The sequence below is a fragment of the Herpailurus yagouaroundi genome, unplaced genomic scaffold (assembly GCF_014898765.1).
Source record: "Herpailurus yagouaroundi ecotype Mexico unplaced genomic scaffold, PumYag 28, whole genome shotgun sequence".
Classification (NCBI taxonomy): Eukaryota; Metazoa; Chordata; class Mammalia; order Carnivora; family Felidae; genus Herpailurus; species Herpailurus yagouaroundi.
This window is the reverse complement of record NW_024412376.1, coordinates 64,887,538-64,914,270: the sequence shown is the minus strand read 5'-3', so window position 1 is coordinate 64,914,270 and position 26,733 is coordinate 64,887,538. Positions and strand designations below refer to the sequence as shown.

General features: G+C 38.3%; 1 long non-coding RNA gene across 1 annotated transcript in view; it reads right to left on the bottom strand.

Moving 5' to 3' along the window:
* The window catches only part of LOC121030346 (uncharacterized), a 37,148-nt gene that overhangs the window by 4,728 nt on the left and 5,687 nt on the right, over positions 1-26,733 (bottom strand). Inside the window, exon 2 of the long non-coding RNA XR_005790172.1 lies at positions 15,269-15,364. This is a non-coding gene — a long non-coding RNA (uncharacterized LOC121030346). The remainder of the gene's footprint in view (positions 1-15,268; positions 15,365-26,733) is intronic.

The following is a 26,733-nucleotide window of genomic DNA, read 5'->3' as shown; positions in this document are numbered from 1 at the left end:
GAAAGAAAGAAAGAAAGAAAGAAAGAAAGAAAGAAAGAAAGAAAGAAAGAAAGAAAGAAAAAATATGCATGAGACAAACATGGTAATCTGAACACAGACTAAATAAGATAATGTTCACAAAATCAAGAGTTAGACGCTCAACCAACTGAGCTACCCAGGTGCCTCTCCAGGTATCTTTCTAAGGCTAACTTAATTTGTCCTGAAAGGCACCCAAAAGAAATGGAAGAAATATTTTGCACCATGCTCTGACCTCAAAATATGCTGTGGGCCATGATTATTAACATTGGGTTCTTAAGTCACTGCACACCTTTCTAGGTGGCTAGGACCTTAAAAACTGGGTTACAGGTAGACAGATGGTCTCTGCTTAGATGGGATCTCCTGTAAAGCACTGATGCATGTGCTGAGGATGAGATCCACATTCTATGGAAGTTTCCAGGCCCTAAGAAGCTCTGTCCTAGCTAGTCAGGACCTTTATCACCCCAGTGATCCTGGCAACTCTTAAAGGCCCCAAAATACCCCAGCCATACTATACATGTCCCTCTGACACCCCATATCCTCTGCTTCTTCCCCATATACAAATGTACTACCATGTTGATTTCTACATAATACAAGCTGGGCTTCTTTGGAATTGCCCCTTATTTACACTCTTCACAACCCTTACAAACCCTCTAGGTTAGAATTAGAACATCTATAGGAATGTTTACTGCTGCAGAAGAGGAGAAAAGTGAGTTGTTCTACCTCAAGGAGTCCTCTTAAGTTAACCAACAGTTATTGTAACACCCTGACAATAGGACTTGCTCTCCACACCCTCACCTCTTTTCCTACTCCATCCCAAAAGGATGACTTACGCAGTTTTGCAATACTTACAAAATGAGATCCTGTTCAAGAAATAAGTAAAGTGTAAATGGTAAACTGCTTAAATCTCACATAACCATTTAGGAATTCCAGTGGGAAGGAAGGAAAGGAGTGCGGGAGGGAAATCTAAGGAAGAAACTTATTTGAGGGGTATGTGGGAGATCATATTATGTGGGTAGCCTTTGAAATCCAGAATTCACCACTAAGAATAATTCTAAAAAAAAAAAAAAAAAACCTAGACCCTGTCCTTGGTTTATAATGTTTTAAAACATAACAGAATATACCCAAGTCTGTGCAATATTGAAAAAAAAATTAAGCGACAGATTGTGCTAACAGCCAACCACTATTTCTTTAATTTAGACTCTTTCCAGTAAGTTAGCAGGAACACTAGAAAAAGTCGATGTGACTGTGGGTGCCTTTAGACTTGATCAATACTATGTCATGTAGCAAAATAAAAAATCTGAGCATTATAGAGCAATATATCTTTTGTTCAGCACAACTTCAATAATGGCAGCAGTGAAACTGTCATCTCTAATGGAAGGTCTGCAGACTTCTATATGAGCTGATAATAATCACAGCCACGGGCTTGCAGATGTACATGCACATACATAGGACTAAAACTGAACTGCCACAAGGGAAAAAGAAATTGGAGAAAAGTAGAATTTTTCTGTAATCCATACTCCTTTACTAAAATGCCAGCTTATAAGATCTGGTGACCCCAACAACTAGGGCCCGCATTCCCAGATCTAGGCATCCACGCTGCCCTCAAGATATACACAGGCAATGGCTGCAGCAACTTCTTACTCAACACATCTCTGGAGGCAAGGGAAACGAAAGCAAAAATGAACTATTGGGACCTCATCAAAATAAAAAGCTTCTGCACAGCGAAGGAAACAATCAGCAAAACTAAAAGGAAACCAACAGAATGGGAGAAGATATTTGCAAACGACATATCAGATAAAGGGTTAGTATCCAAACTCTACAAAGAACTTATCAAATTCAACACCCCAAAAAAAATAATCCAGTGAAGAAATGGGCAAAAGACATGAATAGACACTTCTCCAAAGAAGACATCCAGATGGCCAACTGACACATGAAAAAATGCTCAATATCAGTCATCATCAGGGAAATACAAATCAAAACCACAACTAGATACCACCTCACACCTGTCACAATGGCTAACGTTAACAACTCAGGCAACAACAGATGTTGGCGAGGATGTGAACAAAGAGGATCTCTTTTCACTGCTGGTGGGAATGCAAACTGGTGTAGCCACTCTGGAAACCAGTATGGAGGTTCCTCAAAAAATTAAAAATAGAACTACCCTATGACCCAGCAATTGCACTATTAGGTATTTATCCAAGGGATACAGGTATGCTGTTTCAAAGGGACACATGCACCCCAATATTTATAGCAGCACTATCAACAATAGCCAAAGTATGGAAAAAGCCCAAATGTCCATTGATGGATGAATGGATAAGGAAGATGTGCGGGGTGTGTGTGTGTGTGTGTGTGTGTGTGTGTGTGTGTGTATACGGTATATGTATGTGTGTGTGTGTGTGTGTATATATATATATATACTGTATATATATATATACAATATATATGTGTATATATGTATATATATACACATATATATTGTATATATACACAATATATATATTACACAATGTATATACACAATGTATATATATACAATATATATGTATATATACATATATACACATATATATTGTGTGTATATATATATATATATATACATTGTGTGTGTATATATACTATATATATATATATATATATAGTATATATATAGTATATATACAATGGAGTATTACTCGGCAATCAAAAAGAATGAAATCTTGCCATTTGCAACTATGTGGTTGGAACCAGAGGGTATTTCGCTAAGCGAAATTAGTCAGAGAAAGACAAATATCATATGACTTCACTCATATGAGGACTTTAAGAGACAAAACAGATGAACATAAGGGAAGGGAAGAGAAGTAAAAAGAATATAAAAACAGGGAGAGTACAAAACATAAGAGACTCTTAAATATGGAGAAAAAACAGAGGGTACTGGAGGGGTTGTGGGAGGGGGGATGGGCTAATTGGATATGGGGCATTAAGGACTCTACTCCTGAAATCATTGTTGCACTATATGCTAAGTAACTTGGATATAAATTTAAAAATAATAATAATAAATAATAAATAAAAAATGCCACCAAAAAAAAAAAAAAGACATACATAGGCAAACTGGTAACGAACAGCTTTGGGTCCTAGTCCCAGCCCTATACACTCTACCCTACATTGTATTGTAGTGATGTAAGAGTCTTGAGTCCTTTGGACTTGGACATGTATCTTGGCTTTATCTCTTGCTAGCTGGGTAAACTTGAATACCTTTGGTTGCCTAATCAAACCAAGCACCTCATCCCTCTGTCTTCCTCATTAATAGTGTCCTGACTTTATTCAGGTATCTACCTCTTTTCTGTGTATCTCATATGACTTAGAGGAAACTGTATTGGGGATGTGGGTCCCAGTCATCTAAAAGTCATTTAGGGAATACAATGATTTTTCTTTTCTTTTCTTTTCTTTTCTTTTCTTTTCTTTTCTTTTCTTTTCTTTTTTTTTTTTTTTTTTTTGTCCAGGAGGGGGCATATGACCTAAATTGACCTAATCTAATTGAAGAAAAGTATTATCGGTTTCCCAAAAAGAAAACAAAACCACCGTAGGTAACCAACACAGGGAAATTTAATACTGGGAATTGGTTACACAGTTGTTGAATGAATATAAGGAGCAAAAAGGAGAAGGTAAAATACCACAAGATTATAGCCCCCTGGGCTAGAGGAGTAAAAGGGAACATGAAATTACAACAGAGTTGATGTTACCCAGAGCTCACAATCACTGTTAGTTAGAGCCTGTAATCCCTGATACGATTATTTAGGTCCAAACTTCTGGAATTGCAAGCCTGCTATAGACTCCAAAGTTCTAAATTAGTTGTATCAGACAGATCATGCCACCAGTGCAATTGTTGTCTAAGTGGGGAGACAGATTCCTAGTGCTTGCTAACCCATCATCTTCCCAGAATCCTCCTTCTCTTTTTATTTTTAATTCTGGTAAAACACACTTAAGATAAAATTTATCATCTTACCCATTTTTAAGTGTACAGATCAGTGTTATCAAGCACATTCATAATGTTGTGCAACCATCACCACCAGCCATCTCCAGGACTTTTTCATCTTGCAAAACTGAAAGTCTGTACTCATTCAATAATAACTTCCCATTTACCGCCTGCCCTTCCACCCCAGGCAACCACCCGTTCTTTCTGTCTCTATGAATTTGACTACTCTAGGTATCTTTTTTTTTTTTTTCTAACGTTTATTTATTTTTGAGACAGAGAGAGACAGAGCATGAACGGGGGAGGGGTAGAGAGAGCGGGAGACACAGAATCGAAGCAGGCCCCAGCCTCTGAGCCATCAGCCCAGAGCCCGACGCGGGGCTCGAACTCACGCACCGCGAGATCGTGACCTGAGCTGAAGTCGGACGCTTAGCTGACTGAGCCACCCAGGCGCCCCTCTAGGTATCTTATATAAGTGCAATCATACAGTATTTGTCCTTTCCTGCCTAGCTTATTTCACTTATGATAATGTCCTCAAATTTCATCCCTATCATAGCATGTGTCAGAATTTTCTTCCTTTGTAAGCTGGATAGTATTCTGTAGTGGTTAATTTCATTTGTCAATTTTATTGGACCACAGGGTATCTAGACATTTGGTCAAACATTATTATGGGTGTATCTGTGAGTGTTTTTCTGGATGAAATTAACACTCAACCAGTAGACTAAGTAAAGCAGATTTCCCTCCCTCCCTATCTATCTATCTAATCTCCTTATAGGTTTTGTTTCTCTGGAGACCCCTGACTAATACATATTTTATTGTATGAATATACTACTCTTGTAGATACCTTTTATTTTGAGTAAAATAGGAGCTTTACCATAAGGTCTAAATCGTTAAAATAATCTACTTTGGCTACCGGTTATAGGAAGGCATACTGTATCCTCCCAAAGAACTATTTCCCATAGCGTGTAAGTATGCTTAATGCAGAAAGCCACAATGCTATTTAATATATGAGAAAATTACTTCTCCCTGGGATCTTCTTATTTAGTGAGAACAACTCCATAGTGGTTAAGCTATAGGTTTGGTATTATTGCCTCTACAATATGTCATATTAGAAGGCCCATTGTCATAAATACTTGTTAGAACCTAAACAGAAATTCTTAGTGAAAGAGACTGAGAGATTCTAAGGCCTCCAACAGAGAGTAAATCTGGATATTCCTTTTGTAATCCCCACCATAAAGCAGCCAACAATGACTGCCCCCCCAACCCTCCCTCTGGTTTTTTATCAGCTGTCTGGAAGCCACTGGAATCCGTCTAAGGAAACTTCTCATCCTTCCCACTGAAATTATTACCTCAGACTAGAGGCTGCTGGCTTGGGAGAGGCAAAGTCTCTTTTTACGGCTCATGTGTGTTTTCTTTTGGCTTAATGGATATGAGCATTTAAACACCAAGATGAACAGCACCATAGATACAGTAACCTTCAAAACATTTGTCAAGAATCCAAAAAGTATAGATTATAAATTCAGCAATGAAGAGATTGTCCCACCATTTTCTGTGACCTGAAAAACACTGCCAAAAGAGAATGTACAGGGTGTTTTTGAATTAGTGGTATTAGAATATTGCTACTGTCATGAGGTGTGTGTTTTTTTTTTTCTTTATCGTGGATACTGTTGGTTGAAATAAGTGATGCTATTATAGTGACTACTCAGTAATGAATACGAAGCTTTGTGACATCTGAAGAAAATGCATATTCCTTGTAGTCTATTGCACACCTGGTTCTTCTGTGTGGCCCTTCATAATCACGACCTCTTCATGTGTTCTATGGCTGAGATGGTGGGCTATGATTGAAACTTATGCCACCAAGAATTTCCTTTCTCCACCCACCCGGCTGGTGGTTGAACCATTTCTCACCTATGAGAAAAGATGAACACACAACTCAATGCACAAAACTTAGCACCTGCTACCTACATTTTTGTCTCTTCGTGTTTTCTTCTATCTTGTGTATTTTTTCAGATGAAAACTCAAAAGTCTATTGCAAGAGGAAAACAGCCATATATCAGTTTCAGCATTTCGCTGATGCCTTAGCTATATTTGCCAGTATGATTTTTCCTCCTTCTTCTCCAGATTTCTTCAGATTTTCTGGTGTCGTGGAAAGAACACTGGTTGGAAACTTAAGAAGCCTGGATTCTCACCATCCCCTGCTAGCATGAGCCATAACATTAGGCGTGTCTTTAATTTCTCTATACTTCTGTTCCCTAAATTAGGGAATTGAACATAATTATCTCCATGTCCCTTCTAGTTCCAAAATTCAAATGACTTATGATTTTTCCTGCCAAAACCAGGGGTGGTGGAAGAGTGAGAGTATCTGTGTGAATTGCTCCCAGCTGCCACAACGACAGGGTAGGCTTGGAATCCAGAGCGCCTTCTTTAAGAAAAGCAGTTTGTTCCCGGAAGGGCCTGGGACACATTAACAGAAGAAGTTAGTTAGCCACTGCTCACTGTTCACCCCCAGCCATGACATACTTCCTTCAAGTAAGCAGAGTTGTTCATGTGTAACCTACATATCAGCTGCTCCCAAAAGCAATCACTTTTTCACTATATGCAAATCATAAGCAGGACTCAGCACAACATGGGTTCCTCTAAAAGAGAAAAATCACTCCACAAAGCATGACTGAAAAACAGAGAATTTATGGAAGGGAGACTAAAGGGAGAATTTAGACCACAGAGCAAACAAATATCCATTAGACAGCTCTGTGGCTCCCAAAGGCCCTGGTTGGCTATTTGCACAAGTTTGGTGTTCTTTCCTTTTAACAGTGTCTTCCCAACCAAATTATTATTTTCTTTCCTTTGCTTTCTTTGTTATGCAGGAAGCCTGAGCATCAACCTAAGCTAGCTTCTACCAGTTTATCAAACTCCCTTTTAAGTAAAATTGACCCCACCCATAAGAAAGTCTACAAGCTGCCAAGAGGTTATTTTGCCCGAGTACTACACATAGTTCTTCAACTTCTCTGATTAAGCCCATATCATTTCCAAGTAAGAAAGAGTATCAGAGAAAGACTGTTGTATTAATAAGACCTCCCAGGTAGGCTGCTAAGGACAGTACTTCACACACAGTGTGACCATACGCAATGTTTATATTCCCTTTCAAATTAGAATAAATAAAACTCCATTGTGGCTAAAATCAACAACACAGGATACAACCGGTGTTGGTGAGAAAGTGGTGAAAGGAGAGCCCTCTTACACTGTTGGTGGGAATGCAAACTGATGCAGCCACTCTGGAAAAAAAACAGTTTGGAGGTTCCTCAAAAAGTTAAAACTAGAACTGCCCTATGATCTAGTAATCACAGTAATTACTGCTGGGTATTTACCCCCAAAATACAAAAACACTAACTCAAAGGGATACATACACCCCTATGTTTATGGCAGTATTATTTACAAGAGCCAAGATATGGAAGCAGCCCAAGTGTCCAGCGACTGATGAATGGATAAAGAGGAGGTATATATACACACTGGAATATTATTTGGCCATCAAAAATGAAATCACCATTTGCAACAGCATGGAAGGAACTAGAGTGTATTATGTTAAGTAAAATAAGTCCATCAGAGAAAGACAAATACCATGCAATTTCACTCATATGTGGAATTTAAGAAACAAAACAAATGAACAAAGGGGAAAAGAGAGAGAGAGAGGGAGAGAGAGACAGAGAGACAAACCAAGAAACAGATACTTAACAAACTGATGGTTACCAGAGGGGAGATGAGTTAAATAGGTGCTGGGGATTGAGGAGGGCACTTGTGATGAGCACAGGGTGACACATGGAAGTGTTGAATCACTATATTGTACACCCGAAACTAATATAATACCATATGTTAATTAACTGAAATTAAGATAAAAACTTAAAGAGCAAAAGCAAAAACAAAAAACAAAAACAAAAAACCTCCATTGTACAGGCTTAAAAATGAATTTTTCTACATCCCCATCACCATAATAGCTTCACAATTTTCATCTAATTTTGAACAAAAATTGATCTCATCTTAAAGATTATTTAATACTAAAGAGCATTGAGTATTTTTGTCATCAAGCACTTGACAATCCATTATTTTGTATCTTTTGTAATATCACAATAATCATTTCATGACAGTATTATAAAGCTAGAACTGTTTGGTACTCATACCTTTCTAATAAGTTTGCAGGCTCACTCTGCCAAGAAACTAATGTGACAACATTTGCTTTCAACTTCAACACAAGCAGAAAATTGATTTAAAGGACAACTGTTTGCCCATAATTCAATGATAAACTATTGATAATCATGTTTGTAAAATAACTCATGCATGATAACAGTGTGTTTCTAAAACTATGTACACACTATGATTTTTTTTAAATACCATGAATTAAATTGTGAAGTAAGCCTGCAAAGATGTGAAAATTATACTCTTCAGTCAGTGAAAGGTAGAAGGGATACAGTAATTCTGTTTTTTCACTGAACTATTAATGAAAAGCAGTCTTTCTTTAAAGTTTTTCTAGGGGTGCCCGGGTGGCTCAGTTGGTTAAGCGTCTGACTTCAGCTCAGGTCATGATCTTGCGGTTCATGGGTTCAAGCCCCACATCAGGCTCTGTGCTGACAGCTCAGATTCGGTGTCTCCCTCTCTCTCTGCCCCTCCCCTGCTCACTCTCTGCCCCTCTTTCTCTGAAAAATAAACATTAAGAAAAATAAAGTTTTTCTATAGGAAAGTAAATGTACAAATTGTTTAAACCTATCACTGTAGATACAACTTGTCAAAATTTAATACTCATTAATCTGTAAATCTAACATTTTTTACAAACACATAGAAATAAGCATTGCTTCATAGCAGAGTATGGTGATTGAGCCCCTGGGTGTAGAGCCAGGCTGTCTGAATTAATAAATCTTGGCTTCCATCCCAAGCATCATGTGACTTCAATATTGTGTGGCTCAACTGGCTCATTTGGAAAATGGAGGTAATAATAATACCCTCAACACTGGCTTGTTGTGAAGATCAAATGCATTAATACATGTAAAGAGTTTAGAATGTTGCCCAGAACATTGTAAGTGCTCAATAAAAGTTAACTATTATTCATTATTATTTCACAAGTCAGGTATTAACACACCATTGACAGTGCTGATGAGCTCTCTCATCATTATATAAACCAGCTGTATGTTTCATTGCCTGCCTCACTAATCACATCTACTACTCTCCAGATCATGTTTATACTACTGCATTTATAGGGCTTTAAAAATTTTTTTGATACATTCAGAATTTAATTTTGGGGAAGGTAGAGATCCACCCTTATTTTTTTTTATATGTCTACCCTGCTTTTCCCCAGACCATTTTTTTCAATGAATAACCCATCTTTCCTACATTTTTCTTGTCTATTAGCTCTCCCATAACCTTAGACCAAAGGTCTCCAAAGTAGGTTTCAGATATACCTGACGGTATATAAAGACTTTCTAAAGAGCAGACAAGCATGGTTAGTTTTATGGGTATGTCGAAATCTTCAACTTCCATGTACTTTTTCCTAAAATCATCTGAGTCACCAGCAGTCTCTTTTTTATTAGACTTTATTTTTTAGAGAACTTTTAGGTATACAACAAAACTGAGGAGTAAGTATAGAGTTCCCATATACCCTCTGCCCCTACATACACACAGCCTCCCCCACTATCAACATCCTCTACCAGAATGCTACATTTGTTGTAGTTGATGAACCTACACTGACCCACATCATAATCACCCAGAGTCCATAGTTTACATTAGAATTCACTCTTGGTGGTTTACATTCTAGGGATTCTGACAAATGTATAATGACATGTATCCACCATTATAGTATTAGACAAAGTAGTTTCATTGCCCTAAAAATCCTCTGCTCTTCCTATTCATTCCTCCCTCCCCAGTAATCCCTGGCAGCCACTGATCTTTTTACTGCCTCCACAGTTTTGCCTTTTCCAGAATGTCATATAGTTAAAATCATACAGTATGTAGCCTTTTCAGATTGGATTCTTTCTTTTTTTTCAATGTTTTTAAAAATTTTTTTAAGTTTATTTATTTAACTTAAGAGAGAGAGAGAGCATGAGAGGGATAAGGGCAGAGAGAGAGGGAGAGAAGGAGAATCCCAAGCAGGCTCCGCACTGTCAGTGCAAGCCCAATGTGGGGCTCAAACTCACAAACTGCGAGATTATGACCTGAGTCAAAATCAAGAGTTGGACACTTAACCGACTGAGCCACCCAGGTGCCCCCAGATTGGGTTCTTTCACTTGGTAATATGTCAAGAGTCTCTATTCATACTCCTCTTTCCAAATTTCCTCCCACTTTAACAAGAAAGACTTACCTCTTACTTATTCCTAATCTAAATATTGTACATTGCCAAATTCAAAAGTAATCCTTTAAACAATTTCTTTAATCATGGCACCATAAAATATCCTCCCCCATCCATCTCAGTAAGAAATATATTTCCAATGAAGTTTGCTTTTTAGGTGACAAGAAACAAAAACCCCAAAACAAATTAGTTTACGTATGTGGTCATAGGATGTATATTTGATGTGAAGAAGCACAATAATATTGCCAATAAAAGACTTTTTTAAAAAATTTCTTTAACATTTACTTATTTTTGAGAGAGAGAGAGAGAGAGAGAGAGAGAGAGACAGAGTCTGAGCAGGGGAGAGGCATAGAGAGAGGGAGACAGAGAATCTGAAGCAGGCTCCAGGCTCTGAACTGTCAGCACAGAGCCTGACACGGGGCTCAAAACCACAAACTGTGAGATCATGACCTGAGCTGAAGTCAGACGCTTAACTGACTGAGCCACCCAGGAGCCCTATAAGACTTTCAACATGAAAGCCTATTAGATTAGGATAAGAGTCTATAGAGAAGTGAAATTAGAAAGGAAGTTGAACGAGAAAAAGAAACAACATGAAATTTCTGTTAGCGAGGAGTTTATTAATGTTTTAAATGGAAGATGATGTTTCAAATCACTGTAGAATCTACATTTCCATTGAGTAATAAAATAGCTTTATTTTGAAATATAGATACTTGCAACATCCATAAGCAACATCCTTTCCTGCTATTTAAATTTATAATAAAAATTTTACTTTAAGATACAAAACAGATGAACATAAGGGAAGGGAAGCAAAAAGAATATAAAAACAGGGAAGGGGACAAAACATAAGAGACTCTTAAATATGGAGAACAAACAGAGGGTTACTGGAGGGGTTGTGGGAGGGGGGATGGGCTAAATGGGTAAGGGGCATTAAGGAATCTACTCCTGAAATCATTGTTGCACTATATGCTAACTAACTTGGATGTAAATTAAAAATAAATAAATAAAAATTTAAAAATGTTCTAAGATTAAGAAGGTGCATTTCAAATATAAAAATAAAAAATAAAGAAGGAAAAAATATTTTAGGGAAAATATACTTTTTCAAAAAGCTTTTAGGGGGATTATGATAAAAAATATCCTTCAAAGCACACTAGGCTGCTTATTCTCTTACATCCCAACTACCTTCTCCTCCCACCTCAAACTTGATTGGGATTATTTAGGTACTTCTAGGTGTGTGTGTGTGTGTGTGTGTGTGTGTGTGTGTACATGCATGCGTGTGGTTAGGGGTGCAAAGTACCAAGGTTATATAATATGAGCCCTTTATAGATGGACGGCACTTCGAAAAACATAGTCTTTAGCTTTATCCTCCTTCCTTTTTATTTTTACTTCCTAATCAGAAACTTTTATGAAGGCTAGAACCTTGCTGCTCCAAGTGTTTTCTGTGGATCACTAGTGTTGGCATCACCTAGAAGCTTGTTAGAAATTAAGACACTGAAGCCTGAGTCCAAGCTTTTGAAGAAGCATTTTAACAATATATCCAGGTGCTTTCTTTTTTTTTAATTTTTAAAATTTTTTTATTTTTGAGAGAGCGTTAGCAGGGGAAAGGGGCAGAGGGAGAGAGAGAGAATCTTAAACGGGCTTAAGATTAAGGGACACGGGGCTCCATCCATGATCATGGGATAATGACCTGAGCCGAAATCAAGAGCCAGACATTCAACCTACTGGGCCACTCAGGCACCCCTCCAGGTGATTTCTATGCACAATAAAGTTTCAGAAGGACTAGATTGGTGGCACCTAGTTGTCTAATTATCTTGTGAGTGTCAGCCACACCCGGTGAGGTCCCAGTTCCTCACTACCTAAATTTATTTTGGCTGTTCCATAATGACCATCATCATTACTCATACTAATGACATATATTTATAAACCAATTAACAAGCACTTTCACATACATAATCTAATTTGATCCCAACTACAATCTTCAATTTAGAACAAAGTGCTTTCTGCAAAGAGCACAAATTCAATTCCACCAATGTGAAGAGACACGAGTATAGCTTCCTGAATTGTTTTCAAAGATGAGCATACTCTAAGTCCAAAAAGTCATTTGGAGCTATTGTCAAATTTAACAACATCAATATTATTCATTCAAATATAGTTTGTTGTTATATTCCAGAAGATTTTAGGAAAAAAACATAATAAAGTAGTGGTTTGGGGGTGGATTGGTTTTATCGTTAAATCATAAAAATTTATATCTGGAAAATATGTTAATAAAACTATGTTGAAAGAGGCCAAACAACCTGTTTAAGATAGATTCACAAACCAAACCACAAACAGAATAATCTGATAAATCAACAAAAGGTTTTTAAAGCTCTAATTGCACATGTACTGTCTCAGGTTCTAAGTAAAGAAATAAAAACCCTTGCTATTAACTCTCTATCTGTGGTGTTCTCAGTTCATTCTTTATGTATCAGATAAAATAATAAATAATAAAAGATGCATCCCATCTTTAAGGAATATTTATTTTCTGCTTACGAAGAGACTAAAGTGAGAGATGAAAGAAACAGGTAACATTTACAGGGCAAAAGATGGAAAAGAGCTATATAATTTAATATTCTATGTCTCAAAGTGATGTGAGCAAGCACAGTGAGGTGGGATTAGTAAAATAAAACTGAGAGAAACATTAATTTCAAGGCTTTGTAGTTGGTTCGTTTTGGACCCACCAGTTTTTATTGAGCTGCCAAAAAAAAAAAAAAAAAGACTACAAGCAGGTGTCTAGAACAAAAAGGTATTGGGGAAAAAAAGCAATGAAGAAGGCGCCTGTAGAGATGTGACACTTAGTGGCCATTCTACGCAGAGGGTCTGTATGAACTACAGATAAGGAATCGATATACTAAATACTGATATTTCATCCCTCCTTCAGGAAGTTGCTCATTCATATTTAGACAAGTTTATTTTCAAGCGATCATAATCTGGTAAATTGGACTACTTAATCTTCTTTGGAAAGCCTGGTGGATCATTGAGGTTCTACCAACATGTCTTCCTGAAACTCAAGAAGCCCTCTTCTGGACCAGAAGTCACACAAGAGACTTGCAGTTTTGTTTTGTTTTAATGTTTATATATTATTGAGAGAGGGGCAGAAAGAGAGGGAGACACAGAATCTGAAGCTGTCAGCACAAAGCCTGATCGGGGCTGGAACTCACAAACAGAAAGATCATGACCTGAGCCTAAGTTGGACGCTTAACCAACTGAGCCACCTAGGCACCCCAAGAGCCTTGCAGTTCAAATGAGTTGTCTTTTTGTGCCAAGACTGAGCTGTCACAGAGACGCTAGGAGCCCTGTACTAGGTTCTAAACCTCTTGTGTGGAGCCACCGTGAACTCATGAACAAAGCCCATCTTTGACTTCATTGAAAGTTTATCACTGAGTGTCAAGTACACAGCTCCTCGAGCACAGCAACCTTACCTTATCTGTAACTCACTTAATACAGATTGTGACGACCCCCTCCCTCCCACACAGAGTAGGCATCAGCATGTCACAGCTCTGAGGGCATCTTCTCCATCGCTTATTTCTCACCCCTTCTTGGAAATGGGCTTGCACTGTTCCCTTCACCTCTTTGCTCTACCCACCCACCCACAGTCATTCTCTTTTGGCAGCTGGAAAGGACCTGGCACTCCTGATGTAACTACCAACGGCTTTCTGCTTCACCAAACTGGGTTCTGACACCAGGCTCTGTTGCCAAGGGCCCTGCCTCGCTCCAGCTGTTCCCGTATTTCTTCCCCAGTGGCATGACACCCACAGTGAGGGGCGGGGGAGAACTCATCCCCCAGCATCCCTGCTTCTATCCATGGGCTCCACTGGAAGCTCGTAAGTATCCAACACAACTATGTGCTTCCGAGCACAGGGTTTTAACAGAGTTTGGGCTAATCAAATGAGCACAGTTTGTTTTGTGCTTTGGGACAGAATGAACCTTGTTAACTGGTGTCACAAGTCTTGAGCCAAAATAGACATCAGAGCCTGTGGGGAGTAGCCACAGGGTGACAAGGCTGCTGTCTAGGAGTTCAGGTAGACATGAGCCACATGCTTGAACCTGACACTGGCACAAGTTGCTAGACAGACCTTGTATCTCTCCCTGATTTTGTCTATGGCACATACAACATCTCCACAAAGTTAAGGGGGAAAGAATCCCACCACTCTAAATATATTCATTGGTTTAGGTTTTATATAATTCTTCCCAGTGCTTATTGCCATGGATTAATTTTTACACAAAGTTAATCAACTGGCTTGTAGGGCCTTCAGAATAAAGCTTAAAGTGTTGCCATTTAAAAGCACTCCATCAACATATACCCTGATCACCTTCTCTGTGAAAAGCAGAGCTTCAAACTGCCTGCTGAAAATCTGATTGCCAAAATATTGACTAATCTCTTACAGAAAAATAGAATGCACTGAGCAGCTTGTGAAATACAATTTGGATGGCTAAATATGTTGTGGGTTTTTTGGGATTCTGTAAAGATTCCCAATTCTGAACAAATTTCTTTATGCATCTTAAATTAATGGCCTGGCTCTATGAAACTTGGTACTTTGCCTCACCTCAACTGACTTTAGTATTCTTCATATTATTGTAGATGATGAAAACACCATCTGTCCTTGAGAAGGCTTTGAAACTATTTTGAATAAAGAAGGGTAGTTTCATTGAAGTTTTACATTATTTATATAATGTTGGCAAAGGATCTGAAAAAATAATTTTAACAGTTTTATCATAAAAAGGATGCATGGTTATTTAAAATGAAATGATATTTTCTAATTTAAAGATTTTAAAACTTTGTTTCAGAGAACCTGAAGCCTCAAACTTGAAGTCTGCCATAATCATGTTAGTGATTCTTTTATGCAAAATATGATTAGTAATATATTTTGTTAGACATAGTGAATACTCACAGCTCCCCTACCAAGGAGGAGAAAGCATCAAATTAATAAATGTCTTACCTTTGGTAAGTTACTTCATTTATGTAAGCATCAAAATCCTCATCGACTTAGGGTTGTTGGGAAAAGCACATGTATGGAAGTTGCTTTGAACAGTGCCTGGAACACAGTAGGAATGCAGATGTGACTGTGAAGATTACTCCTGCTAACCAGGTAAATACACTTTCATTTTCATCCTGGCCTTGATTTTCTCTCACTTATTAAATATTGACTAAGTATCTGCCATATTTCGGGCTCAGGCGCTGGGCATAGAAAAGTGAATGAAACAGATTCTCCTTATGGAGCTTTAGGAGAGACACATCCAGGCAAACAGACCACTTAAAATGCATGCCATAAGTGCTCTAGAAGCATAGAGTGGGGACTCGGCCCAGTCTGGGGTTTCAGGAAAGACTTATTCCTGAAACATGAAGAATGGTTAGGAGTTGGCCAGATAGATGTGGGGGAAAGTATTTCGGGCAGAGAGAATCCCAGTGAAAATGCCTGGAGGTGAGAGAGAACTTGGAGCCTTTGAGTAACAGAAAATAATTCAATAAAGTTGAAAATTAGATTTAAAAAAGTGTTTACAGATGGGACTGGGAAATTAAACAGGGACTAAATTATAAAAGGTATTGTAAACCATGGTGTAGAGTTTGGAATTTATCTTAAAGCAACATGAAATCATAGAAGAGCTGTATGTAAAACAGCATGGTTGGCTTTTCTTTTTTAAATTTTTTTCTTCATGTTAATTTATTTTTGAGAGAGAGAAACAGAGACAGAGCATGAGTGAGGGAGGGGAGGAGGGAGAGGGAGGGATGGAGAGAGAGAGAGAGAGAGAGAGAGAGAGAGAGAGAGAGAGAGAGAGAGAGAATCCAAAGCAGGCTCCAGGCTCTGAGCCCCAACACAGGGCTCACAAACTCACAAACTGCGAGATCATGACCTGAGCTGAAGTCGGATGATTTACCCACTGAGCCACCCAGGTGCCCCTTGGTTGGCTTTGTTTTAGAAACATCATACATAATGAGGAAAATGAAGTGGAAGAAAGGAAGACTGGAGACTGGGAGGCTAAGTTAGTAGCCAATACAGTAATTTAGAGAAAAGACGATAGTGACCTGAATTATGGTCATGACAGTGGGACTGGAGAGACCACTTGGGTGACGTGTTTAGTAGGTAGCCTCAGCTGGAGGAGGTGATTTATGAGAAGAGGTGGGTGTGGCAAGAAAGGAGTCAAGAATGATCCCCTGATTTACTGGCTACTGAGGTGCTGCCACTCACTAGACAGAATATAAGAAAAAACAAGTTTGGGAAGAAAGATAATGAGTTCAGATGAAGACACAATGAATTTGAAATGTCTACAGAACATCTAGAGAAACCTAGAATCCAGAAGAGGTCTGGACTGGCACAATAGCTTTGGGAATAATCAGCACATAGCTGGTAATTAAAACGAGGGAAGTGGAAAACCAGAGATAGTGTAAAAAGGGAGAAATTCTCTGAGACAGAATTCAAAGAAACATTGACACGTGAGAGATGAACTGAGGAAGAGGAATCCCCAAAAGGGACTAAAAAGGAATGGTCAGGGGTGCCTGGGTGGCATAGTCGGTTAAGCATCTGACTATGGCTCAGGTCATGATCTCACAATTCCTAGTTCCAGTCCCCTCCATTGGACTCTCTGCTGTTAGCATGGAGCCTGCTTCAGATCCTCTCTCCCCTTTCTCTGCCCCTCCCCAACTTGCACACGTGTGTGGGAATTCTCTCTCAAAATAAATAAACATTTAAAAAATTTAAATCCACAAACACACATGCAGACACATGCATATACACACTCATATGTACTTTATTTATTTTTAAAATGTTTATTTATTTTTGAGGTAGAAAGAGCCAGCAAGGGAGGGGCAAAGAGAGGTGGACAGAAGATTGAAGGCAGGCTCCCTACTGACAGCAAAGAGCCCAATGCAGGGCAGAACTCATGAACCATGAGATCTGATCTGAGCCGAAGTGGGATGCTCAACAAACAGAGCCACTCAGGCGGCCTCACATGGACTTTAAATCCTCAAATAATAGATTAGTTTTCCTCTAAAATCCACCAAGTTCTGCTCTGTCTTGTTTTCCTTCTCTTACCACCCCCATCCTCTGTAGTTACACTACAACTCATCCTCACTTCTCAGCAGACCAAACTAAAGGAAGAAAGAGAACAGGGAGTGGGTGCAAACTCAGGTTCTGTTACCAAAGCTAAACCATTGTTCATGTGCCCTGATTGTAACTGTTGTACCAAAACTTCCCAATGGAAGCAACTTATTACCATTTTAAGTGTACATTGTAGAAATGAAATACAATTTGACCAACTTAAGTTATGAAGTTTAATTTTCATCTCCTAACAATGTCATTGACCTTTAGAAAGTTTAAGAAGGGAGACCACGCACTATACATTTCAATATTTCAAAACTTTCACTACTAGCTCTTGCTATAGACAATACGTCTAGACAGAAAACAAAAGCATGCATAACTTAATTTCTTTTCTATATTTAAATAATCAGAAATCATTTATTAAGAACAAATGCAGTTGGAAAGGTTTGCTGCAAAGAAAAATGACCTATTTTTAAGGTCCAACTATAAGTCAGAAATTCAAATGTATAAAATATCTAATTGGTCAAGGGGTTGAATGTACAAAAATTTTGCATTTTTAGTTTTTCTTTACTCTTTTAAAACATATGGTTTAGTTAAAAGAAATAGGATTTATTTAGATAGCAGAAGAATGTCAGATTATATGACTCATATCCTACCTAAATTTTCCTGTTGGAAAATTTCCTCTAACAGATGAGTAATCTAATTTTATGCTGGATCAGCCCCACAATCTGATACAGTTATGGGTTTGAAATAGAAGTGATTTGCTAGTTGTGTGATTCAAATGCTTTTCTAGTATAATGCAGTCATTCCATTACTTTAACAAAAAATTGAAACTAGGTAGAAAATTTCTAATGGTCTTTATCACTAATGAAGCATGTCAGTAATGTAAACTAGATTTTCATCTTGAAAAGAACTAGAAGTTCCCCAAGTTCCAAAAATGCAAAGAAGGCAAATATGTAAATGATGAGCTTGACACTGATTGCAGGCAAAATTCTAAAATAGATTCTCAAACAGATGGTTTGTGGGCATTTAGAAACGTAAGAGGTGACCATCAGGAGCCAGCATGGGCTCAGTACAAACAAATTTTGCCAGGTAATCCAATAGAGTTATTAGACTACAATGGATTTGCAAAGTTGATGTAAAATATACAAGGTTACCTAAAAGGTAAAAAACAATTGAATTATTCAGCCATAATAAAGTATGCATATAGATTATTTACTATGATATAATTTACTATGACTTTGCATAATCAATCATTCAACAAATATTTATTGAGCACTTACTTAGCGTCTTGCACTTTGCCAAGGGCTTATACACAACCTCTTTTAATATAGTTCTGCCTATGAGGTAGGAGCTGTTATTACAGAGGCAGTAGAGTATAAGGGTTTTAAGTACACAGACTTGGAGCCACAGAATCTATTCAAATCCTGACTCTGTCACTTACATGGCTGTGTGACCGTGAGAAAGTCACTTGATCTCTTCCTCAGTTTGCTCATTTGTAAAATGGGAATGATAATAGTAACCATTTTGTAAAGGGATTGTGAAGATTGAATGAGCTAATGTATGTAAACATCTTAGAAAAGTATCTGACACATCATAATAAATGCTACTAGAGTATCAGCTATAAAAACTCCATTTTAGAAAAGTAGGTTGATGTGTTCAAGACACCACTGTTTCCCAAGCCAGGATCTAAACCCAAGGCTGCCTGATGCCAAAGTCCATGCCCTGAATCACTATAAAAATTACATTAAAAAAAAAAAAAGTGTGACTTTCTTAGATGATTTCAAAGAACCCCTGACACCTACTTCTTTATACCTCTGTTTTAACAATGTATATTACAACTAAGGTGTCTGGAAAGATATTTCTGGGCTCCTGTGCTGAAACTTTCCTACAGGCCAGGAAAGCTACTTAGGAAATTGGGTTTACAAATTTGAAGGCCAGAGTCCTCGCGTTATAAAAGGCAGATCATTTTACCTCTGGAGAATGATTTTATTCATAAAGAATAAATATTGTAATCAAGGAATCTCATTAAGAACAGTAGCTAATGTTTATTATTGCTAAATATGCTCAGGCCTGTTCTAAGTGCTTTTCACACGTTATTTAACCCCCATGACCACTTTACAAGGATGTAATTATTAGCCTCATTTTTTTTTTTTTTCAGAGAGGTTTACAACTTGCCCAAGGTCACCCAGCTAATAAGCTACAGAGCTGGAATTTAAATCAGGAGGTTGGCTCTGGAACCTAGGCTTTTCAAATTCCCTCTTATAAAATCATGTCCAGCTGTGTATGGTACACACCATAGAACCTCAAAGAAGCCGTTTGTTTCCAGCAATCTCCCTCACAGCCTATTTGGTCATTTGGTGTACTTAAGTCCACTTACTTAATCATCCATTCCCCACATTTCCAGGTTTCCTCAAATGCCTACTCATCAGAGATGCCCCTTCTTCAGTATGTTATCTGCATAGTAACATTCTGGCCACTCTCTCTCATCCAAACCTACTACTTGTCATCGACAGGCATTATTCATTTGCTTGTTTGTTGATTATTTCCTGTCCACTCATCTGTATAACATAAGCTCCAGGGAACTTTGTCTACTTTGTTTACTACATTATTCCAGAGCTTAGAATAGAGCCTGGCACATACCATGCTCACAAAAATATTTACATAAATGACTAAATTCTTTCAGATTCTTATTTGCTACATAATCTAATTTTTATTAGTAATATCAGAAACAAAAATAAAAGAAAAATGTCACCATCAAACATAATACACAATCTCTATTAATTTTGGCCTTCATATCTAGTCTGTTTATAAGCAGATACTGGTATTCCTTTTTACAGGTAGGTACTCATGACAGAGATTCCAACATGCATCTGCCTTTTCAGAGAATATTATCAGATCAGATAAAAATCCACTGCTGGTGGGGCACCTGGGTGGCTCAGTCGGTTGAGCATCCGACTTCAGCTCAAGTCATGATTTCATGGTCCATGAGTTCAAGCCCCACATCGGCTCTGTGCTGACAACTCAGAGCCTGGATCATGCTTCAGATTCTGTGTCTCCCTCTCTCTCTGCTCCTCCCCCACTCACACTCTGTCTCTGTCTCTGAAAAAATGAATAAATCTGGGACATCTGGGTGGCTCAGTCAGTTAAGCCTCCGACTTTGGCCTCGGGTCATATCTCACAGCTCGTGAGTTCAAGCCCCGTGTCGGGCTCTGTGCTGACAGCTCGGAGCCTGGAGACTGGGATTTTGTGTCTCTCTCTCCCTCTGCCCCTCCCCTGCTCATGCTCTGACTCTCTCTGTCTTTCAATAATAAATGAATGTTAAAAAAAAATTTTTTTTAATGAATAAATGTTAAAAAAATTTTTTTTTAAATCCACTGCTAAATGGATTTTTGCTTGTCAATGACTTTCAAAAACTACATGTTCAGGGGCCCCTGGGTGGCTTAGGTGAGCATCCGACTTCAGCTCAGGTCATGATCTCATGGTTTGGTGGGTTCTAGCCCCATGCCAGGCTTTGTGCTGACAGCTCAGAGCCTGGAGCCGGCTTCAGATTCCGTGTCTTCCTCTCCTTGCCCTTCCCCCCGTTCTCTCTCTCTCAAAAATAAATAAAGATTTAAAAAACTTAAAAAAAAAAAAAAAAACCACCACATGTTCAGGCTCAGTTTTTTTCTTTTAAGTAAAAGCAAAGTTGGTCAAGGCTTTTACATCAGCATATTAGAAGTCATTTTACCCTGAGGCACCTGGGTGGCTCAGCTGGTTAAGCTTCCGGCTTCAGCTCAATTCATGATCTTGCAGTTCATGGGTTTGAGCCCTGCATCGGGCACTGTGCTGACAGCTCAGAGCCTGGAGCCTGTGTCTCCCTCTCTCTCTGCCCCTCCCTGCTCATGCTCTGTCTCTGTCTCTCTCTCTCAAAAAATAAATAAACATTAAAACAATTTTTTGAAAAGAAAAAAGTCATTTTATCCTACATTTTATATTGCCAGAGATGAAAATTACAGTCCTAATCCAGTAGTACTTAACTATAGCAAGATTCTTGAGATACAAACCATGCTTTCTTTTCAGTTAACCTCTTAGAGATCATCAAAAAATTTAGTGGTCACTAAAGAAAGCACACAGATACAGAATTAACATTTATGTGCTACAAATTCCTTCACAAAATATTTTAGCACCTTTGATAAACTCAGAGGTTGTAAAAATGTTAAATGTAGATTTTTCTTGCACTATCAACAAGATGAGACTAGGTCAGTGGAAATATGAAATCCACTTAGGTATGAAATGCTTACCTAAGAGTTTGTGCTAGAAATTGCATTAGCTTTTTATTACTTCTTAACAAATCACATTTATTATCTCACAGTTTCTGTGAGTCAGGAATCCAGGTACAACTCAGTTGGGTCTGCTTAAGGCTGCAATCAAGACCAGACAGGGCTGAGGTCTTATCTGAAAGCTCAACTTGGGAAGGCTCTGTTTCCAAGCTCACTTATGTGATCACCAGCAGTATTTAATTCCATCTGGGCTGTGGAATGTGGGCTTCAATATCCATAAGGCTGTTGGCTGGAGGACCCTTACTTCCTTGCCATATGGGCCCCCCTAACATAGAAACTTGCTTCATCAAAGTCAACAAGGGAAGGAAACTGCTAGGAAGATGGAATTTATATTCTCTTGTAATCTACTCACAGGGGTATCATTCCCTCAATGTTAAGGTAGTCTATTTGTTCAAGGCAAGTCCCTCAAAGGGAGAGAAGTATATAGGCCCTGAATACCAGAAAGTGGGGATCAATGGGGGCTATCTTTGAGGCTGCTTATCACTGAAGTACTATCTCAAAATAATACTTTATTGCTTGTTAAAGAGACATGCCCACACGAAACCCCCTTCTTGTCTTAGCCGTCCACTGTTACCTCTCTTGAGAGTTACCATCATCTGGTATTCTCCCATTTCTGCTGAAGCTGCTGCTTCTGAAACAATCTAAGACTTCCTAGGCAACTTTAGGTAGAAGTAAACAAGGTGAAAACAAGAAATAAAGTAGACTCTTTTCCTCTTAAATCATTAATTTGAATAAAGGGTTGATCTATTATTATAGGTGCAGCATCCCTGGACTTTAGGGTCAAAGGAGAGTAGCTAAGGTTGTACAAATGGCATATTCTGTAAGAGTCTCAATCAAGAACCAACATCACTTTTGCACGTACAAGTTCTCCTACTGGTTATTAATAAAAGCTAAATTACAATTTCACTCCTGTCTGTATGCAAGCATTGGGATTACAGTTAGATCTCATCATGTCTCTTTGCATTAATGAGCCCTACTTCATGATTGGACTTCTAATTGCATGTCAAGTCTGAGCAGAAGAAATTGAGTTTGGGTAAACTAATAATATCAGCTTTCTTTTCTATGCACAGTTTATCTTTGAACAATGCAAGGGTTAGGAGTGCTGACCCCCCCCCCCCACCACCACACTGTCGAAAATTTGCATACAACTTTTAACTCCCCAAAACTTTACTACTAATATCCTACTGCTCACCAGAAGCCTTACCAATAACATAAACTATAGACTAAATATATTTTGTGTGTTATATGTATTACATACTGGATTTTTTTTTAAATTTTTTTTTCAATGTTTTTTATTTATTTTTGGGACAGAGAGAGACAGAGCATGAACGGGGGAGGGGCAGAGAGAGAGGGAGACACAGAATCGGAAACAGGCTCCAGGCTCCGAGCCATCAGCCCAGAGCCTGACGCGGGGCTCGAACTCACAGACCGCGAGATCGTGACCTGGCTGAAGTCGGACACTTAACCGACTGCGCCACCCAGGCGCCCCCATACTGGATTTTTAAAACAAAATAAGCTAGAAAAAATAAAATATTAAGAAAATACATTTACAGTACTGCATTGTATTTTTCAGAAAAAAAAAATCACATATAAGTCAACCCATATAGTTCAAACCCATGTTATTCAAGGATCAACTGTAGACATCAATGCAATCATGAGAGGGACGTTAAGATCTTCACCAAAAGAAGAAAATAAATTGATTTACTGTTAAGGTGAAGATAATACACTTGGCATAGAAGTGGATTCCCATTTATAAGAAGCAGCACAGTATAGTGGTTATAAATACAGTCACTTGAGATAGACTGTCTGCAAATGAATCCTGGTTATATGAATTACTAGCTGTGTGACCCTCAGCAATCAATCTCGGCAATCAAATCTTGGATTTCCCCATCTGTAAAACAGAGATAATATTTTCACCTACTGCATAGGGTAGTTATTAGGATTAATATTTATAAGTGCTTAAATCAAGACCTGGCACACAGTAAGTGCTACATGCATGTTGGTTAAATAAAAGAATATCTTTTAAGTTTTTACTTCATGTGACTTCCAGTTTCTGGTCTAGCACACAGTCATCTTGGAAATGATCACTCCTGTCCAAGGAAAAGAAAAAAGCTGAACAAACTAAAAACCAACAACTTTCTTAGGTGTGTCAGAGAAGTGAGGTCACAGAACAAACCACTGCCACAAAATCTAGAGAGGCAGACAGGCAGATACAGAGAACCACAACTTACCAGAACAGAAACTCACACTTAACAGAAATCTCCACAGGAACCTGTGTGGTAGGAAACCTAAGCTGTAATAGACTAATTGTTGGAGTTTAGTGTAGACAAGTCTGAGAGTTAAAAACTCCACTTGGGGGCCACTCATAGGATGACTCCCACTCTTTTGTAAGTTTTACCTCCAAAAGCCCTAGCAGACTCTCACAGTGAGGTTTGGGAAAAAACTTTTCTCATGCTTCTGGCAAGGGGAGGGAAACAGTAGCCATTTTAATATAGGGCAGAACACTCTGCTCTTCTTAATAAGTCCTGCCATAAGAGAAACTGTCACCAGAGCCCAAAAGACTGGGGTTTTGCCAGAGCCTACCTGACCTAGGAGAAAAAAAAGACCCAACTCCATTCCCCACTAGTTTTCCTGTCTTACCTAAGGAAGGTGGGGGTGAGAAACTGAGAACCACTTGTAAAGGTCATATCCCAGGCTCACTGAAAGAGTGGGACCAAATCATAGGACTATAGAATGCTTCCCCTTCCCTACACCTCACCAACACTGAGGGCCTATCGACTCCAGTTCCTTTTATCCAGTACAAAAAAAAAAAGTTTTCCAAAAAAAAAGTTACAAGGCACACTAAAAAATATAGTTTGAAAAGACAGCAAACATGAGAACCAATAGCAGATATGGCAAGGATGTTGGAATGATCAGACCAGGAATTTAAAATAACTATGATTAACATGCTAAAGGCTTTAATGGAAAAAGCAGACAACACTTAAGAACACAGGAGACAATCTAGATGACCTTGGGTTGGAGAGGATGACTTTTAGATAGAATGCCATAGACACAATCCATAAAAGAAACGTTAATAAGTTGGACTTCATTAGAATTAAAAACTTCTGCTCTGTGGAAGACAGACAGAATAGAATGAGAAGACAAGCCACAGACTGGGAGAGAATATTGCAAAAAACATACCTATCATCCAAAATATACAAAGAACACTTACAAACTTTTTTTTTACAAAGAACTCCTAAAACTCAAGAGTAAGAAAATATAAAACTCAACTTAAAAGTGGACAAAAGACATGGACACCTCAGCAAAGATTTGCAGATGGCAAGTAAGCATATGTATTTGCTCAACATATGTTAATATCATATGCCATGAAGGAATTACAGATTAAAATAACAAGGTATCACCACACACCTATGAGAATGGTCAAAATCCAAACACTGACAAAAGCAAATGGTGGTGCAGATGTGGAGCAACAAGATCTCTTATTCATTGTTGGTTGGAATGCAAAATGGGATAGCCACTCTGGAATACAACCTGACAGGCTTCTTACAATGCTGAACATATTCTTACCATGTGATCCAGCAATTGTGCCCTTTGGTATTTACCCAAATGAGTTGAAGACTGATGTCTACACAAAAACCTACAGTGAATGTTTATAGTAGCTTTATTCGTAACTGAAAACTTGGAAATCAAGATGCCCTTCAATAGGTGAATGGATAGACAAACTATGGTACATCCATAAAATGGATTATTCAGTGATAAAAAGAAATGAGATATCATGCCACAAAAAGACACAGAAGAACCTTAAATGCATATTGCTAAGTGAAAGAAGCCAATCTGAAAAGGTAACATACTGTATAATTCCAACTACATGACATTCTGGAAGAGGCAAAACTGTAGAGGCAGTAAAAAGATCAGTGTCTGCCACGGGTTAGGGGAGAGGGAGGCATGAAAAGGTGGAGCACAGATGATTTTTAGGGCAATGTAAGTATTTTGCATGATACACTATTAGCGAATACATGCCATTATACATCTGTCCAAACCCATAGAATGTACACTACCAAGAGTCAAGTCTAATGTGAATTATGGACTTTGGGTGATAATGATGTGTCAACGTTCATTCATCAATTGTAACAAATGAAGCATACTGATGGGGGATGTTGACTGTGGGGGAAGCTGCATGTATGTGGCAGGGGTGGGAAAGGAGGGGTATATGGGAACTCTGTATTTTCCACTCAATTTTGCTGTGCTCTAAAAAATGTCTATTGATTTTTAAAAATCTATTCTGTTGAAATGTAGCTCAAGTTTAGATTGTAATTGAAAGCTCTCCTATAACATCAGTGAAGAGCAAGTTGGAAATCTTTGCATGGCAGCACAACTTTGCTGGCACCAATCATACTGCCTAGCACATATTGGGAATTCCATAATTCCTTTTCTGCCTCCACTTCACTCCAGAAATCTGTAAGCCCTCAGAAGTGTCACCTGGGGGAGGGGAGTGGATGACAGCTGTAAGCACATTTGACGTAAAACAGATTGGCAATCCCAGAGCTATGGACAAGAACGAGCTACCCTCTTCAAGAAATTTAGATCAGTGCTTCTCCAACTTTAGTGTGTATAAAAATAATCTGGAGGAATTTTTTTTTAATAAAAACTGTACAATCCCTCCTGCAGTTTCTGATTCAGTAAGTCTGGGGTGGAAACTAAGAATCTGAATTTTCAACTGGTACCCTGGTGATGCTGATGCTGATGGTCAGTGGATCATGTTTAAAAGTTGCAAGAGATACATGAATTCAGCAAAGTTTCAGGATACAAAATCAATGTACAGAAATCAGTTGCATTCTTATACACTAACAATGAAGCAACAAAAAGACAAATAAAGAAACTGATCCCATTCACAGTTGCACAAAGAAGCATAAAATACCTAGGAATAAATCTAACCAAAGATGTAAAAGATCTGTATGCTGAAAACTATAGAAAGCTTATGAAGGTAATTGAAGAAGATTTAAAGAAATGGAAAGACATTCCCTGCTCATGGATTGGAAGAATAAA